General features: G+C 37.8%; 1 protein-coding gene across 1 annotated transcript in view; it reads left to right on the top strand.

Moving 5' to 3' along the window:
* Positions 1 to 15,989, top strand: part of LOC139393690 (NLR family CARD domain-containing protein 3-like) — a 72,877-nt gene that overhangs the window by 7,807 nt on the left and 49,081 nt on the right. The window lies entirely within an intron of this gene.

Below are 15,989 nucleotides of genomic sequence, written 5' to 3'. Positions count from 1 at the left end.
AGGTTAGTATGTTTTTGTTGTAGCCTCTGTTATTGGTAATGGTGAGAGGTTAGCATGTTTTGTTGTATCCTCTGTTATTGGTAATGGCGAGAGGTTAGTATGTTTTGTTGTAGCCTCTGTTATTGGTAATGGTGAGAGGTTAGCATGTTTTGTTGTAGCCTCTGTTATTGGTAATGGTGAGAGGTTAGCATGTTTTGTTGTAGCCTCTGTTATTGGTAATGGTGAGAGGTTAGCATGTTTTGTTGTAGCCTCTGTTATTGGTAATGGTGAGAGGTTAGCATGTTTTGTTGTAGCCTCTGTTATTGGTAATGGCGAGAGGTTAGTATGTTTTGTTGTAGCCTCTGTTATTGGTAATGGTGAGAGGTTAGCATGTTTTGTTGTAGCCTCTGTTATTGGTAATGGTGAGAGGTTAGCATGTTTTGTTGTAGCCTCTGTTTTTGGTAATGGTGAGAGGTTAGCATGTTTTGTTGTATCCTCTGTTATTGGTAATGGTGAGAGGTTTTCATGTTTTGTTGTAGCCTCTATTATTAGTAATGGTGAGAGGTTAGCATTTTTTGTTGTAGCCTCTTATTGGTAATGGTGAGAGGTTAGCATTTTTTGTTGTAGCCTCTTATTGGTAATGGTGAGAGGTTAGCATGTTTTGTTGTATCCTCTGTTATTGGTAATGGTGAGAGGTTAGCATGTTTTGTTGTGGTCTCTTTTTTTGGTAATGGTGAGAGGTTAGTATGTTTTTGTTGTAGCCTCTGTTATTGGTAATGGTGAGAGGTTAGCATGTTTTGTTGTATCCTCTGTTATTGGTAATGGCGAGAGGTTAGTATGTTTTGTTGTAGCCTCTGTTATTGGTAATGGTGAGAGGTTAGCATGTTTTGTTGTAGCCTCTGTTATTGGTAATGGTGAGAGGTTAGCATGTTTTGTTGTATCCTCTGTTATTGGTAATGGCGAGAGGTTAGTATGTTTTGTTGTAGCCTCTGTTATTGGTAATGGTGAGAGGTTAGCATGTTTTGTTGTAGCCTCTGTTATTGGTAATGGTGAGAGGTTAGCATGTTTTGTTGTAGCCTCTGTTTTTGGTAATGGTGAGAGGTTAGCATGTTTTGTTGTATCCTCTGTTATTGGTAATGGTGAGAGGTTTTCATGTTTTGTTGTAGCCTCTATTATTAGTAATGGTGAGAGGTTAGCATTTTTTGTTGTAGCCTCTTATTGGTAATGGTGAGAGGTTAGCATTTTTTGTTGTAGCCTCTTATTGGTAATGGTGAGAGGTTAGCATGTTTTGTTGTATCCTCTGTTATTGGTAATGGTGAGAGGTTAGCATGTTTTGTTGTATCCTCTGTTATTGGTAATGGTGAGAGGTTAGCATGTTTTGTTGTAGTCTCTGTTATTGGTAATGGTGAGAGGTTAGTATATTTAGTTGTATCCTCTGTTATTGGTAATGGTGAGAGGTTAGCATGTTTTGTTGTATCCTCTGTTATTGGTAATGGTGAGAGGTTAGTGATGTTTTGTTGTATCCTCTGTTATTGGTAATGGTGAGAGGTTAGTATGTTTTGTTGTAGCCTCTGTTATTGGTAATGGTGAGAGGTTAGTATGTTTTGTTGTATTCTCTGTTATTGGTAATGGTGAGAGGTTAGCATGTTTTGTTGTATACTCTGTTATTGGTAATGGCAAGAGGTTAGCATGTTTTGTTGTAGCCTCTGTTATTGGTAATGGTGAGAGGTTAGCATGTTTTGTTGTAGCCTCTGTTATTGGTAATGGTGAGAGGTTAGCATGTTTTGTTGTATCCTCTGTTATTGGTAATGGTGAGAGGTTAGCATGTTTTGTTGTATCCTCTGTTATTGGTAATGGTGAGAGGTTTTCATGTTTTGTTGTAGCCTCTGTTTTTGGTAATGGTGAGAGGTTAGCATGTTTTGTTGTATCCTCTGTTATTGGTAATGGTGAGAGGTTAGCATGTTTTGTTGTATCCTCTGTTATTGGTAATGGTGAGAGGTTTTCATGTTTTGTTGTAGCCTCTATTATTGGTAATGGTGAGAGGTTAGCATGTTTTGTTGTAGCCTCTTATTGGTAATGGTGAGAGGTTAGCATGTTTTGTTGTAGCCTCTTATTGGTAATGGTGAGAGGTTAGCATGTTTTGTTGCATCCTCTGTTATTGGTAATGGTGAGAGGTTAGCATGTTTTGTTGTAGTCTCTGTTATTGGTAATGGTGAGAGGTTAGCATGTTTTGTTGTAGCCTCTGTTATTAGTAATGGTGAGAGGTTAGCATGTTTTGTTGTATCCTCTGTTATTGGTAATGGTGAGAGGTTTTCATGTTTTGTTGTAGCCTCTGTTATTGGTAATGGTGAGAGGTTAGCATGTTTTGTTGTAGCCTCTGTTATTGGTAATGGTGAGAGGTTAGCATGTTTTGTTGTATCCTCTGTTATTGGTAATGGTGAGAGGTTAGCATGTTTTGTTGTATCCTCTGTTATTGGTAATGGTGAGAGGTTATCATGTTTTGTTGTAGTCTCTGTTATTGGTAAAGGTGAGAGGTTAGCATGTTTTGTTGTATCCTCTGTTATTGGTAATGGTGAGAGGTTAGCATGTTTTGTTGTATCCTCTGTTATTGGTAATGGTGAGAGGTTAGTATGTTTTGTTGTATCCTCTGTTATTGGTAATGGTGAGAGGTTAGCATTTTTTGTTGTATCCTCTGTTATTGGTAATGGCGAGAGGTTAGTATGTTTTGTTGTAGCCTCTGTTATTGGTAATGGTGAGAGGTTAGCATGTTTTGTTGTAGCCTCTGTTATTGGTAATGGTGAGAGGTTAGCATGTTTTGTTGTAGCCTCTGTTTTTGGTAATGGTGAGAGGTTAGCATGTTTTGTTGTATCCTCTGTTATTGGTAATGGTGATAGGTTTTCATGTTTTGTTGTAGCCTCTATTATTAGTAATGGTGAGAGGTTAGCATTTTTTGTTGTAGCCTCTTATTGGTAATGGTGAGAGGTTAGCATGTTTTGTTGTATCCTCTGTTATTGGTAATGGTGAGAGGTTAGTGATGTTTTGTTGTATCCTCTGTTATTGGTAATGGTGAGAGGTTAGTATGTTTTGTTGTAGCCTCTGTTATTGGTAATGGTGAGAGGTTAGTATGTTTTGTTGTAGCCTCTGTTATTGGTAATGGTGAGAGGTTAGCATGTTTTGTTGTATACTCTGTTATTGGTAATGGCAAGAGGTTAGCATGTTTTGTTGTAGCCTCTGTTATTGGTAATGGTGAGAGGTTAGCATGTTTTGTTGTAGCCTCTGTTATTGGTAATGGTGAGAGGTTAGCATGTTTTGTTGTATCCTCTGTTATTGGTAATGGTGAGAGGTTTTCATGTTTTGTTGTAGCCTCTGTTTTTGGTAATGGTGAGAGGTTAGCATGTTTTGTTGTATCCTCTGTTATTGGTAATGGTGAGAGGTTAGCATGTTTTGTTGTATCCTCTGTTATTGGTAATGGTGAGAGGTTTTCATGTTTTGTTGTAGCCTCTATTATTGGTAATGGTGAGAGGTTAGCATGTTTTGTTGTAGCCTCTTATTGGTAATGGTGAGAGGTTAGCATGTTTTGTTGTAGCCTCTTATTGGTAATGGTGAGAGGTTAGCATGTTTTGTTGCATCCTCTGTTATTGGTAATGGTGAGAGGTTAGCATGTTTTGTTGTAGTCTCTGTTATTGGTAATGGTGAGAGGTTAGCATGTTTTGTTGTAGCCTCTGTTATTAGTAATGGTGAGAGGTTAGCATGTTTTGTTGTATCCTCTGTTATTGGTAATGGTGAGAGGTTTTCATGTTTTGTTGTAGCCTCTGTTATTGGTAATGGTGAGAGGTTAGCATGTTTTGTTGTAGCCTCTGTTATTGGTAATGGTGAGAGGTTAGCATGTTTTGTTGTATCCTCTGTTATTGGTAATGGTGAGAGGTTAGCATGTTTTGTTGTATCCTCTGTTATTGGTAATGGTGAGAGGTTATCATGTTGTTGTAGTCTCTGTTATTGGTAAAGGTGAGAGGTTAGCATGTTTTGTTGTATCCTCTGTTATTGGTAATGGTGAGAGGTTAGCATGTTTTGTTGTATCCTCTGTTATTGGTAATGGTGAGAGGTTAGTATGTTTTGTTGTATCCTCTGTTATTGGTAATGGTGAGAGGTTAGCATTTTTTGTTGTATCCTCTGTAATTGGTAATGGTGAGAGGTTAGCATGTCTTGTTGTATCCTCTGTTATTGGTAATGGTGAGAGGTTAGCATGTTTTGCTGTAGCCTCTGTTATTAGTAATGGTGAGAGGTTAGCATGTTTTGTTGTATCCTCTGTTATTGGTAATGGTGAGAGGTTAGTATGTTTTGTTGTATCCTCTGTTATTGGTAATGGTGAGAGGTTAGTATGTTTTGTTGTATCCTCTGTTATTGGTAATGGTGAGAGGTTAGCATGTTTTGTTGTATCCTCTGTTATTGGTAATGGTGAGAGGTTAGTATGTTTTGTTGTATCCTCTGTTATTGGTAATGGTGAGAGGTTAGCATGTTTTGTTGTATCCTCTGTTATTGGTAATGGTGAGAGGTTAGCATGTCTTGTTGTATCCTCTGTTATTGGTAATGGTGAGAGGTTAGCATGTTTTGCTGTAGCCTCTGTTATTAGTAATGGTGAGAGGTTAGCATGTTTTGTTGTATCCTCTGTTATTGGTAATGGTGAGAGGTTAGTATGTTTTGTTGTATCCTCTGTTTTTGGTAATGGTGAGAGGTTAGCATTTTTTGTTGTATCCTCTGTAATTGGTAATGGTGAGAGGTTAGCATGTCTTGTTGTATCCTCAGTTATTGGTAAAGGTGAGAGGTTAGCATGTTTTGTTGTATCCTCTGTTATTGGTAATGGTGAGAGGTTAGCATGTTTTGTTGTTTCCTCTGTTATTGGTAATGGTGAGAGGTTAGTATGTTTTGTTGTATCCTCTGTTTTTGGTAATGGTGAGAGGTTAGCATTTTTTGTTGTATCCTCTGTAATTGGTAATGGTGAGAGGTTAGCATGTCTTGTTGTATCCTCTGTTATTGGTAATGGTGAGAGGTTAGCATGTTTTGCTGTAGCCTCTGTTATTAGTAATGGTGAGAGGTTAGCATGTTTTGTTGTATCCTCTGTTATTGGTAATGGTGAGAGGTTAGTATGTTTTGTTGTATCCTCTGTTATTGGTAATGGTGAGAGGTTAGTATGTTTTGTTGTATCCTCTGTTATTGGTAATGGTGAGAGGTTAGCATGTTTTGTTGTATCCTCTGTTATTGGTAATGGTGAGAGGTTAGTATGTTTTGTTGTATCCTCTGTTATTGGTAATGGTGAGAGGTTAGCATGTTTTGTTGTATCCTCTGTTATTGGTAATGGTGAGAGGTTAGCATGTCTTGTTGTATCCTCTGTTATTGGTAATGGTGAGAGGTTAGCATGTTTTGCTGTAGCCTCTGTTATTAGTAATGGTGAGAGGTTAGCATGTTTTGTTGTATCCTCTGTTATTGGTAATGGTGAGAGGTTAGCATGTTTTGTTGTATCCTCTGTTATTGGTAATGGTGAGAGGTTAGCATGTTTTGTTGTATCCTCTGTTATTGGTAACGGTGAGAGGTTAGCATGTTTTGTTGTATCCTCTGTTATTGGTAATGGTGAGAGGTTTTCATGTTTTGTTGTATCCTCTGTTATTGGTAATGGTGAGAGGTTAGTATGTTTTGTTGTAGCCTCTGTTATTGGTAATGGTGAGAGGTTAGCATGTTTTGTTGTAGCCTCTGTTATTGGTAATGGTGAGAGGTTAGCATGTTGTGTTGTATCCTCTGTTATTGGTAATGGTGAGAGGTTAGCATGTTTTGTTGTAGCCTCTTTTATTGGTAATGGTGAGAGGTCAGCATGTTTTGTTGTAGTCTCTGTTATTGGTAATGGTGAGAGGTTAGCATGTTTTGTTGTATCCTCTGTTATTGGTAATGGTGAGAGGTTAGCATGTTTTGTTGTATCCTCTGTTATTGGTAATGGTGAGAGGTTAGTATGTTTTGTTGTATCCTCTGTTATTGGTAATGGTGAGTGGTTAGCATGTTTTGTTGTAGCCTCTGTTATTGGTAATGGTGAGAGGTTAGCATGTTTTGTTGTATCCTCTGTTATTGGTAATGGTGAGAGGTTAGCATGTTTTGTTGTATCCTCTGTTATTGGTAATGGTGAGAGGTTATCATGTTTTGTTGTAGTCTCTGTTATTGGTAAAGGTGAGAGGTTAGCATGTTTTGTTGTATCCTCTGTTATTGGTAATGGTGAGAGGTTAGCATGTTTTGTTGTATCCTCTGTTATTGGTAATGGTGAGAGGTTAGTATGTTTTGTTGTATCCTCTGTTATTGGTAATGGTGAGAGGTTAGCATTTTTTGTTGTATCCTCTGTAATTGGTAATGGTGAGAGGTTAGCATGTCTTGTTGTATCCTCTGTTATTGGTAATGGTGAGAGGTTAGCATGTTTTGCTGTAGCCTCTGTTATTAGAAATGGTGAGAGGTTATTATGTTTTGTTGTATCCTCTGTTATTGGTAATGGTGAGAGGTTAGTATGTTTTGTTGTATCCTCTGTTATTGGTAATGGTGAGAGGTTAGCATGTTTTGTTGTAGTCTCTGTTATTGGTACAGGTGAGAGGTTAGCATGTTTTGTTGTATCCTCTGTTATTGGTAATGGTGAGAGGTTAGCATGTTTTGTTGTATCCTCTGTTATTGGTAATGGTGAGAGGTTAGTATGTTTTGTTGTATCCTCTGTTATTGGTAATGGTGAGAGGTTAGCATGTTTTGTTGTATCCTCTGTTATTGGTAATGGTGAGAGGTTAGCATGTCTTGTTGTATCCTCTGTTATTGGTAATGGTGAGAGCTTAGCATGTTTTGCTGTAGCCTCTGTTATTAGTAATGGTGAGAGGTTAGCATGTTTTGTTGTATCCTCTGTTATTGGTAATGGTGAGAGGTTAGCATGTTTTGTTGTAGCCTCTGTTATTGGTAATGGTGAGAGGTTAGCATGTTTTGTTGTATCCTCTGTTATTGGTAATGGTGAGAGGTTTTCATGTTTTGTTGTAGCCTCTATTATTAGTAATGGTGAGAGGTTAGCATTTTTTGTTGTAGCCTCTTATTGGTAATGGTGAGAGGTTAGCATTTTTTGTTGTAGCCTCTTATTGGTAATGGTGAGAGGTTAGCATGTTTTGTTGTATCCTCTGTTATTGGTAATGGTGAGAGGTTAGCATGTTTTGTTGTGGTCTCTTTTTTTGGTAATGGTGAGAGGTTAGTATGTTTTTGTTGTAGCCTCTGTTATTGGTAATGGTGAGAGGTTAGCATGTTTTGTTGTATCCTCTGTTATTGGTAATGGCGAGAGGTTAGTATGTTTTGTTGTAGCCTCTGTTATTGGTAATGGTGAGAGGTTAGCATGTTTTGTTGTAGCCTCTGTTATTGGTAATGGTGAGAGGTTAGCATGTTTTGTTGTGGCCTCTGTTATTGGTAATGGTGAGAGGTTAGCATGTTTTGTTGTAGCCTCTGTTATTGGTAATGGTGAGAGGTTAGCATGTTTTGTTGTATCCTCTGTTATTGGTAATGGCGAGAGGTTAGTATGTTTTGTTGTAGCCTCTGTTATTGGTAATGGTGAGAGGTTAGCATGTTTTGTTGTAGCCTCTGTTATTGGTAATGGTGAGAGGTTAGCATGTTTTGTTGTAGCCTCTGTTTTTGGTAATGGTGAGAGGTTAGCATGTTTTGTTGTATCCTCTGTTATTGGTAATGGTGAGAGGTTTTCATGTTTTGTTGTAGCCTCTATTATTAGTAATGGTGAGAGGTTAGCATTTTTTGTTGTAGCCTCTTATTGGTAATGGTGAGAGGTTAGCATTTTTTGTTGTAGCCTCTTATTGGTAATGGTGAGAGGTTAGCATGTTTTGTTGTATCCTCTGTTATTGGTAATGGTGAGAGGTTAGCATGTTTTGTTGTATCCTCTGTTATTGGTAATGGTGAGAGGTTAGCATGTTTTGTTGTAGTCTCTGTTATTGGTAATGGTGAGAGGTTAGTATATTTAGTTGTATCCTCTGTTATTGGTAATGGTGAGAGGTTAGCATGTTTTGTTGTATCCTCTGTTATTGGTAATGGTGAGAGGTTAGTGATGTTTTGTTGTATCCTCTGTTATTGGTAATGGTGAGAGGTTAGTATGTTTTGTTGTAGCCTCTGTTATTGGTAATGGTGAGAGGTTAGTATGTTTTGTTGTATTCTCTGTTATTGGTAATGGTGAGAGGTTAGCATGTTTTGTTGTATACTCTGTTATTGGTAATGGCAAGAGGTTAGCATGTTTTGTTGTAGCCTCTGTTATTGGTAATGGTGAGAGGTTAGCATGTTTTGTTGTAGCCTCTGTTATTGGTAATGGTGAGAGGTTAGCATGTTTTGTTGTATCCTCTGTTATTGGTAATGGTGAGAGGTTAGCATGTTTTGTTGTATCCTCTGTTATTGGTAATGGTGAGAGGTTTTCATGTTTTGTTGTAGCCTCTGTTTTTGGTAATGGTGAGAGGTTAGCATGTTTTGTTGTATCCTCTGTTATTGGTAATGGTGAGAGGTTAGCATGTTTTGTTGTATCCTCTGTTATTGGTAATGGTGAGAGGTTTTCATGTTTTGTTGTAGCCTCTATTATTGGTAATGGTGAGAGGTTAGCATGTTTTGTTGTAGCCTCTTATTGGTAATGGTGAGAGGTTAGCATGTTTTGTTGTAGCCTCTTATTGGTAATGGTGAGAGGTTAGCATGTTTTGTTGCATCCTCTGTTATTGGTAATGGTGAGAGGTTAGCATGTTTTGTTGTAGTCTCTGTTATTGGTAATGGTGAGAGGTTAGCATGTTTTGTTGTAGCCTCTGTTATTAGTAATGGTGAGAGGTTAGCATGTTTTGTTGTATCCTCTGTTATTGGTAATGGTGAGAGGTTTTCATGTTTTGTTGTAGCCTCTGTTATTGGTAATGGTGAGAGGTTAGCATGTTTTGTTGTAGCCTCTGTTATTGGTAATGGTGAGAGGTTAGCATGTTTTGTTGTATCCTCTGTTATTGGTAATGGTGAGAGGTTAGCATGTTTTGTTGTATCCTCTGTTATTGGTAATGGTGAGAGGTTAGCATGTTTTGTTGTATCCTCTGTTATTGGTAATGGTGAGAGGTTATCATGTTGTTGTAGTCTCTGTTATTGGTAAAGGTGAGAGGTTAGCATGTTTTGTTGTATCCTCTGTTATTGGTAATGGTGAGAGGTTAGCATGTTTTGTTGTATCCTCTGTTATTGGTAATGGTGAGAGGTTAGTATGTTTTGTTGTATCCTCTGTTATTGGTAATGGTGAGAGGTTAGCATTTTTTGTTGTATCCTCTGTAATTGGTAATGGTGAGAGGTTAGCATGTCTTGTTGTATCCTCTGTTATTGGTAATGGTGAGAGGTTAGCATGTTTTGCTGTAGCCTCTGTTATTAGTAATGGTGAGAGGTTAGCATGTTTTGTTGTATCCTCTGTTATTGGTAATGGTGAGAGGTTAGTATGTTTTGTTGTATCCTCTGTTATTGGTAATGGTGAGAGGTTAGTATGTTTTGTTGTATCCTCTGTTATTGGTAAAGGTGAGAGGTTAGCATGTTTTGTTGTATCCTCTGTTATTGGTAATGGTGAGAGGTTAGCATGTTTTGTTGTATCCTCTGTTATTGGTAATGGTGAGAGGTTAGTATGTTTTGTTGTATCCTCTGTTTTTGGTAATGGTGAGAGGTTAGCATTTTTTGTTGTATCCTCTGTAATTGGTAATGGTGAGAGGTTAGCATGTCTTGTTGTATCCTCTGTTATTGGTAAAGGTGAGAGGTTAGCATGTTTTGTTGTATCCTCTGTTATTGGTAATGGTGAGAGGTTAGCATGTTTTGTTGTATCCTCTGTTATTGGTAATGGTGAGAGGTTAGTATGTTTTGTTGTATCCTCTGTTTTGGTAATGGTGAGAGGTTAGCATTTTTTGTTGTATCCTCTGTAATTGGTAATGGTGAGAGGTTAGCATGTCTTGTTGTATCCTCTGTTATTGGTAATGGTGAGAGGTTAGCATGTTTTGCTGTAGCCTCTGTTATTAGTAATGGTGAGAGGTTAGCATGTTTTGTTGTATCCTCTGTTATTGGTAATGGTGAGAGGTTAGTATGTTTTGTTGTATCCTCTGTTATTGGTAATGGTGAGAGGTTAGTATGTTTTGTTGTATCCTCTGTTATTGGTAATGGTGAGAGGTTAGCATGTTTTGTTGTATCCTCTGTTATTGGTAATGGTGAGAGGTTAGTATGTTTTGTTGTATCCTCTGTTATTGGTAATGGTGAGAGGTTAGCATGTTTTGTTGTATCCTCTGTTATTGGTAATGGTGAGAGGTTAGCATGTCTTGTTGTATCCTCTGTTATTGGTAATGGTGAGAGGTTAGCATGTTTTGCTGTAGCCTCTGTTATTAGTAATGGTGAGAGGTTAGCATGTTTTGTTGTATCCTCTGTTATTGGTAATGGTGAGAGGTTAGCATGTTTTGTTGTATCCTCTGTTATTGGTAATGGTGAGAGGTTAGCATGTTTTGTTGTATCCTCTGTTATTGGTAATGGTGAGAGGTTAGCATGTTTTGTTGTATCCTCTGTTATTGGTAATGGTGAGAGGTTTTCATGTTTTTTTGTATCCTCTGTTATTGGTAATGGTGAGAGGTTAGTATGTTTTGTTGTAGCCTCTGTTATTGGTAATGGTGAGAGGTTAGCATGTTTTGTTGTAGCCTCTGTTATTGGTAATGGTGAGAGGTTAGCATGTTGTGTTGTATCCTCTGTTATTGGTAATGGTGAGAGGTTAGCATGTTTTGTTGTAGCCTCTTTTATTGGTAATGGTGAGAGGTCAGCATGTTTTGTTGTAGTCTCTGTTATTGGTAATGGTGAGAGGTTAGCATGTTTTGTTGTATCCTCTGTTATTGGTAATGGTGAGAGGTTAGCATGTTTTGTTGTATCCTCTGTTATTGGTAATGGTGAGAGGTTAGTATGTTTTGTTGTATCCTCTGTTATTGGTAATGGTGAGAGGTTAGCATGTTTTGTTGTAGCCTCTGTTATTGGTAATGGTGAGAGGTTAGCATGTTTTGTTGTATCCTCTGTTATTGGTAATGGTGAGAGGTTAGCATGTTTTGTTGTAGCCTCTGTTATTGGTAATGGTGAGAGGTTAGCATGTTTTGTTGTATCCTCTGTTATTGGTAATGGTGAGAGGTTAGTATGTTTTGTTGTATCCTCTGTTATTGGTAATGGTGAGAGGTTAGCATTTTTTGTTGTATCCTCTGTAATTGGTAATGGTGAGAGGTTAGCATGTCTTGTTGTATCCTCTGTTATTGGTAATGGTGAGAGGTTAGCATGTTTTGCTGTAGCCTCTGTTATTAGAAATGGTGAGAGGTTAGCATGTTTTGTTGTATCCTCTGTTATTGGTAATGGTGAGAGGTTAGTATGTTTTGTTGTATCCTCTGTTATTGGTAATGGTGAGAGGTTAGCATGTTTTGTTGTAGTCTCTGTTATTGGTACAGGTGAGAGGTTAGCATGTTTTGTTGTATCCTCTGTTATTGGTAATGGTGAGAGGTTAGCATGTTTTGTTGTATCCTCTGTTATTGGTAATGGTGAGAGGTTAGTATGTTTTGTTGTATCCTCTGTTATTGGTAATGGTGAGAGGTTAGCATGTTTTGTTGTATCCTCTGTTATTGGTAATGGTGAGAGGTTAGCATGTCTTGTTGTATCCTCTGTTATTGGTAATGGTGAGAGCTTAGCATGTTTTGCTGTAGCCTCTGTTATTAGTAATGGTGAGAGGTTAGCATGTTTTGTTGTATCCTCTGTTATTGGTAATGGTGAGAGGTTAGCATGTTTTGTTGTAGCCTCTGTTATTGGTAATGGTGAGAGGTTAGCATGTTTTGTTGTATCCTCTGATATTGGTAATGGTGAGAGGTTAGTATGTTTTGTTGTATCCTCTGTTATTGGTAATGGTGAGAGGTTAGCATGTTTTGTTGTATCCTCTGTTATTGGTAATGGTCAGAGGTTAGCATGTTTTGTTGTATCCTCTGTTATTGGTAATGGTGAGAGGTTAGTATGTTTTGTTGTATCCTCTGTTATTGGTAATGGTGAGAGGTTAGCATGTTTTGTTGTATCCTCTGTTATTGGTAATGGTGAGAGGTTAGCATGTCTTATTGTATCCTCTGTTATTGGTAATGGTGAGAGGTTAGCATGTTTTGCTGTAGCCTCTGTTATTAGTAATGGTGAGAGGTTAGCATGTTTTGTTGTAGCCTCTATTATTGGTAATGGTGAGAGGTTAGCATGTTTTGTTGTAGCCTCTTATTGGTAATGGTGAGAGGTTAGCATGTTTTGTTGTAGCCTCTTATTGGTAATGGTGAGAGGTTAGCATGTTTTGTTGCATCCTCTGTTATTGGTAATGGTGAGAGGTTAGCATGTTTTGTTGTAGCCTCTGTTATTGGTAATGGTGAGAGGTTAGCATGTTTTGTTGTATCCTCTGATATTGGTAATGGTGAGAGGTTAGTATGTTTTGTTGTATCCTCTGTTATTGGTAATGGTGAGAGGTTAGCATGTTTTGTTGTAGTCTCTGTTATTGGTACAGGTGAGAGGTTAGCATGTTTTGTTGTATCCTCTGTTATTGGTAATGGTGAGAGGTTAGCATGTTTTGTTGTATCCTCTGTTATTGGTAATGGTGAGAGGTTAGTATGTTTGGTTGTATCCTCTGTTATTGGTAATGGTGAGAGGTTAGCATGTTTTGTTGTAGCCTCTGTTATTGGTAATGGTGAGAGGTTAGCATGTTTTGTTGTATCCTCTGATATTGGTAATGGTGAGAGGTTAGCATGTTTTGTTGTATCCCCTGTTATTGGTAATGGTGAGAGGTTAGTATGTTTTGTTGTATCCTCTGTTATTGATAATGGTGAGAGGTTAGTATGTTTTGTTGTAGCCTGTTATTGGTAATGGTGAGAGGTTAGCATGTTTTGTTGTAGCCTCTGTTATTGGTAATGGTGAGAGGTTAGTATGTTTTGTTGTAGCCTCTGTTATTGGTAATGGTGAGAGGTTAGCATGTTTTCTTGTATCCTCTGTTATTGGTAATGGTGAGAGGTTTTCATGTTTTGTTGTAGCCTCTGTTATTGGTAATGGTCAGAGGTTTTCATGTTTTGTTGTATCCTCTGTTATTGGTAATGGTGAGAGGTTAGCATGTTTTGTTGTAGCCTCTGTTATTGGTAATGGTGAGAGGTTAGCATGTTTTGTTGTATCTTCTGTTATTGGTAATGGTGAGAGGTTTCATGTTTTGTTGTATCCTCTGTTATTGGTAATGGTGAGAGGTTAGCATGTTTTGTTGTAGTCTCTGTTATTGATAATGGTGAGAGGTTAGCATGTTTTATTGTGGTCTCTGTTATTGGTAATGGTGAGAGGTTAGCATGTTTTGTTGTAGCCTCTGTTATTGGTAATGGTGAGACGTTAGCATGTTTTGTTGTATCCTCTGTTATTGGTAATGGTGAGAGGTTAGCATGTTTTGTTGTAGCCTCTGTTATTGTTAATGGTGAGAGATTATCATGTTTTGTTGTAGCCTCTGGTATTGGTAATGGTGAGAGGTTAGCATGTTTTGTTGTATCCTCTGTTATTCGTAATGGTGAGAGGTTTCATGTTTTGTTGTATCCTCTGTTATTGGTAATGGTGAGAGGTTAGCATGTTTTGTTGTAGCCTCTGTTATTGGTAATGGTGAGAGGTTAGCATGTTTTGTTGTATCCTCTGTTTTTGGTAATGGTGAGAGGTTAGCATGTTTTGTTGTAGTCTCTGTAATTGGTAATGGTGAGAGGTTAGCATGTTTTGTTGTAGCCTCTGTTATTGGTAATGGTGAGAGGTTAGTATGTTTTGTTGTAGCCTCTGTTATTGGTAATGGTGAGAGGTTAGCATGTTTTGTTGTAGCCTCTGTTATTTGTAATGGTGAGAGGTTAGCAGGTTGTGTTGTAGGCTCTGTTATTGGTAATGGTGAGAGGTTAGCATGTTTTGTTGTATCCTCTGTTATTGATAAAGGTGAGAGGTTAGCATGTTTTGTTGTATCCTCTGTTATTGGTAATGCTGAGAGGTTAGCATGTTTTGTTGTATCCTCTGTTATTGGTAATGGTGAGAGGTTAGCATGTTTTGTTGTATCCTCTGTTATTGGTAATGGTGAGAGGTTAGCATGTTTTGTTGTAGGCTCTGTTATTGGTAATGGTGAGAGGTTAGCATGTTTTGTTGTAGTCTCTGTTATTGATAATGGTGAGAGGTTAGCATGTTTTATTGTGGTCTCTGTTATTGGTAATGGTGAGAGGTTAGCATGTTTTGTTGTAGCCTCTGTTATTGATAATGGTGAGAGGTTAGCATGTTTTGTTGTATCCTCTGTTATTGGTAATGGTGAGAGGTTAGCATGTTTTGTTGTAGCCTCTGTTATTGATAATGGTGAGAGGTTAGCATGTTTTGTTGTATCCTCTGTTATTGGTAATGGTGAGAGGTTAGCATGTTTTGTTGTAGCCTCTGTTATTGGTAATGGTGAGACGTTAGCATGTTTTGTTGTATCCTCTGTTATTGGTAATGGTGAGAGGTTAGCATGTTTTGTTGTAGCCACTGTTATTGGTAATGGTGAGAGGTTATCATGTTTTGTTGTAGCCTCTGGTATTGGTAATGGTGAGAGGTTAGCATGTTTTGTTGTATCCTCTGTTATTGGTAATGGTGAGAGGTTTCATGTTTTGTTGTATCCTCTGTTATTGGTAATGGTGAGAGGTTAGCATGTTTTGTTGTAGCCTCTGTTATTGGTAATGGTGAGAGGTTAGCATGTTTTGTTGTATCTTCTGTTATTGGTAATGGTGAGAGGTTTCATGTTTTGTTGTATCCTCTGTTATAGGTAATGGTGAGAGGTTTCATGTTTTGTTGTATCCTCTGTTATTGGTAATGGTGAGAGGTTTTCATGTTTTGTTGTAGCCTCTGTTATTGGTAATGGTGAGAGGTTAGCATGTTTTGTTGTATCCTCTGTTACTGGTAATGGTGAGAGGTTAGCATGTTTTGTTGTATCCTCTGTTATTGGTAATGGTGAGAGGTTAGCATGTTTTGTTGTAGGCTCTGTTATTGGTAATAGTGAGAGGTTAGCATGTTTTGTTGTATCCTCTGTTATTGGTAATGGTGAGAGGTTAGCATATTTTGTTGTATCCTAAGTTATTGGTAATGGTGAGAGGTTTCATGTTTTGTTGTATCCTCTGTTATTGGTAATGGTGAGAGGTTTTCATGTTTTGTTGTAGCCTCTGTTATTGGTAATGGTGAGATGTTAGCATGTTTTGTTGTATCCTCTGTTTTTGGTAATGGTGAGAGGTTTTCATGTTTTGTTGTAGCCTCTGTTATTGGTAATGGTGAGAGGTTTTCATGTTTTGTTGTAGCCTCTGTTATTGGTAATGGTGAGAGGTTAGCATGTTTTGTTGTAGTCTCTGTTATTGGTAATGGTGAGAGGTTAGCATGTTTTGTTGTAGCCTCTGTTATTGGTAATGGTGAGAGGTTAGTATGTTTTGTTGTAGCCTCTGTTATTGGTAATGGTGAGAGGTTAGCATGTTTTGTTGTAGCCTCTGTTATTTGTAATGGTGAGAGGTTAGCAGGTTTTGTTGTATCCTCTGTTATTGGTAATGGTGAGAGGTTAGCATGTTTTGTTTTAGCCTCTGTTATTTGTAATGGTGAGTGGTTAGCATGTTTTGTTGTAGGCTCTGTTATTGGTAATGGTGAGAGGTTAGCATGTTTTGTTGTATCCTCTGTTATTGATAATGGTGAGAGGTTAGCATGTTTTGTTGTAGCCTCTGTTATTCGTGATGGTGAGAGGTTAGTATGTTTTGTTGTAGTCTCTGTTATTGGTAATGGTGAGAGGTTAGTATGTTTTGTTGTGGTCTCTGTTATTGATAATTGTGAGAGGTTAGTATGTTTTGTTGTAGCTTCTGTTATTGGTAATGGTGAGAGGTTAGTATGTTTTGTTGTAGTCTCTGTTATTGGTAATGGTGAGAGGTTAGCAT

Source organism: Oncorhynchus clarkii, unplaced genomic scaffold (assembly GCF_045791955.1).
Source record: "Oncorhynchus clarkii lewisi isolate Uvic-CL-2024 unplaced genomic scaffold, UVic_Ocla_1.0 unplaced_contig_11072_pilon_pilon, whole genome shotgun sequence".
Lineage (NCBI taxonomy): Eukaryota > Metazoa > Chordata > Actinopteri > Salmoniformes > Salmonidae > Oncorhynchus > Oncorhynchus clarkii.
This window is presented reverse-complemented; position numbering and strand designations above follow the sequence as displayed.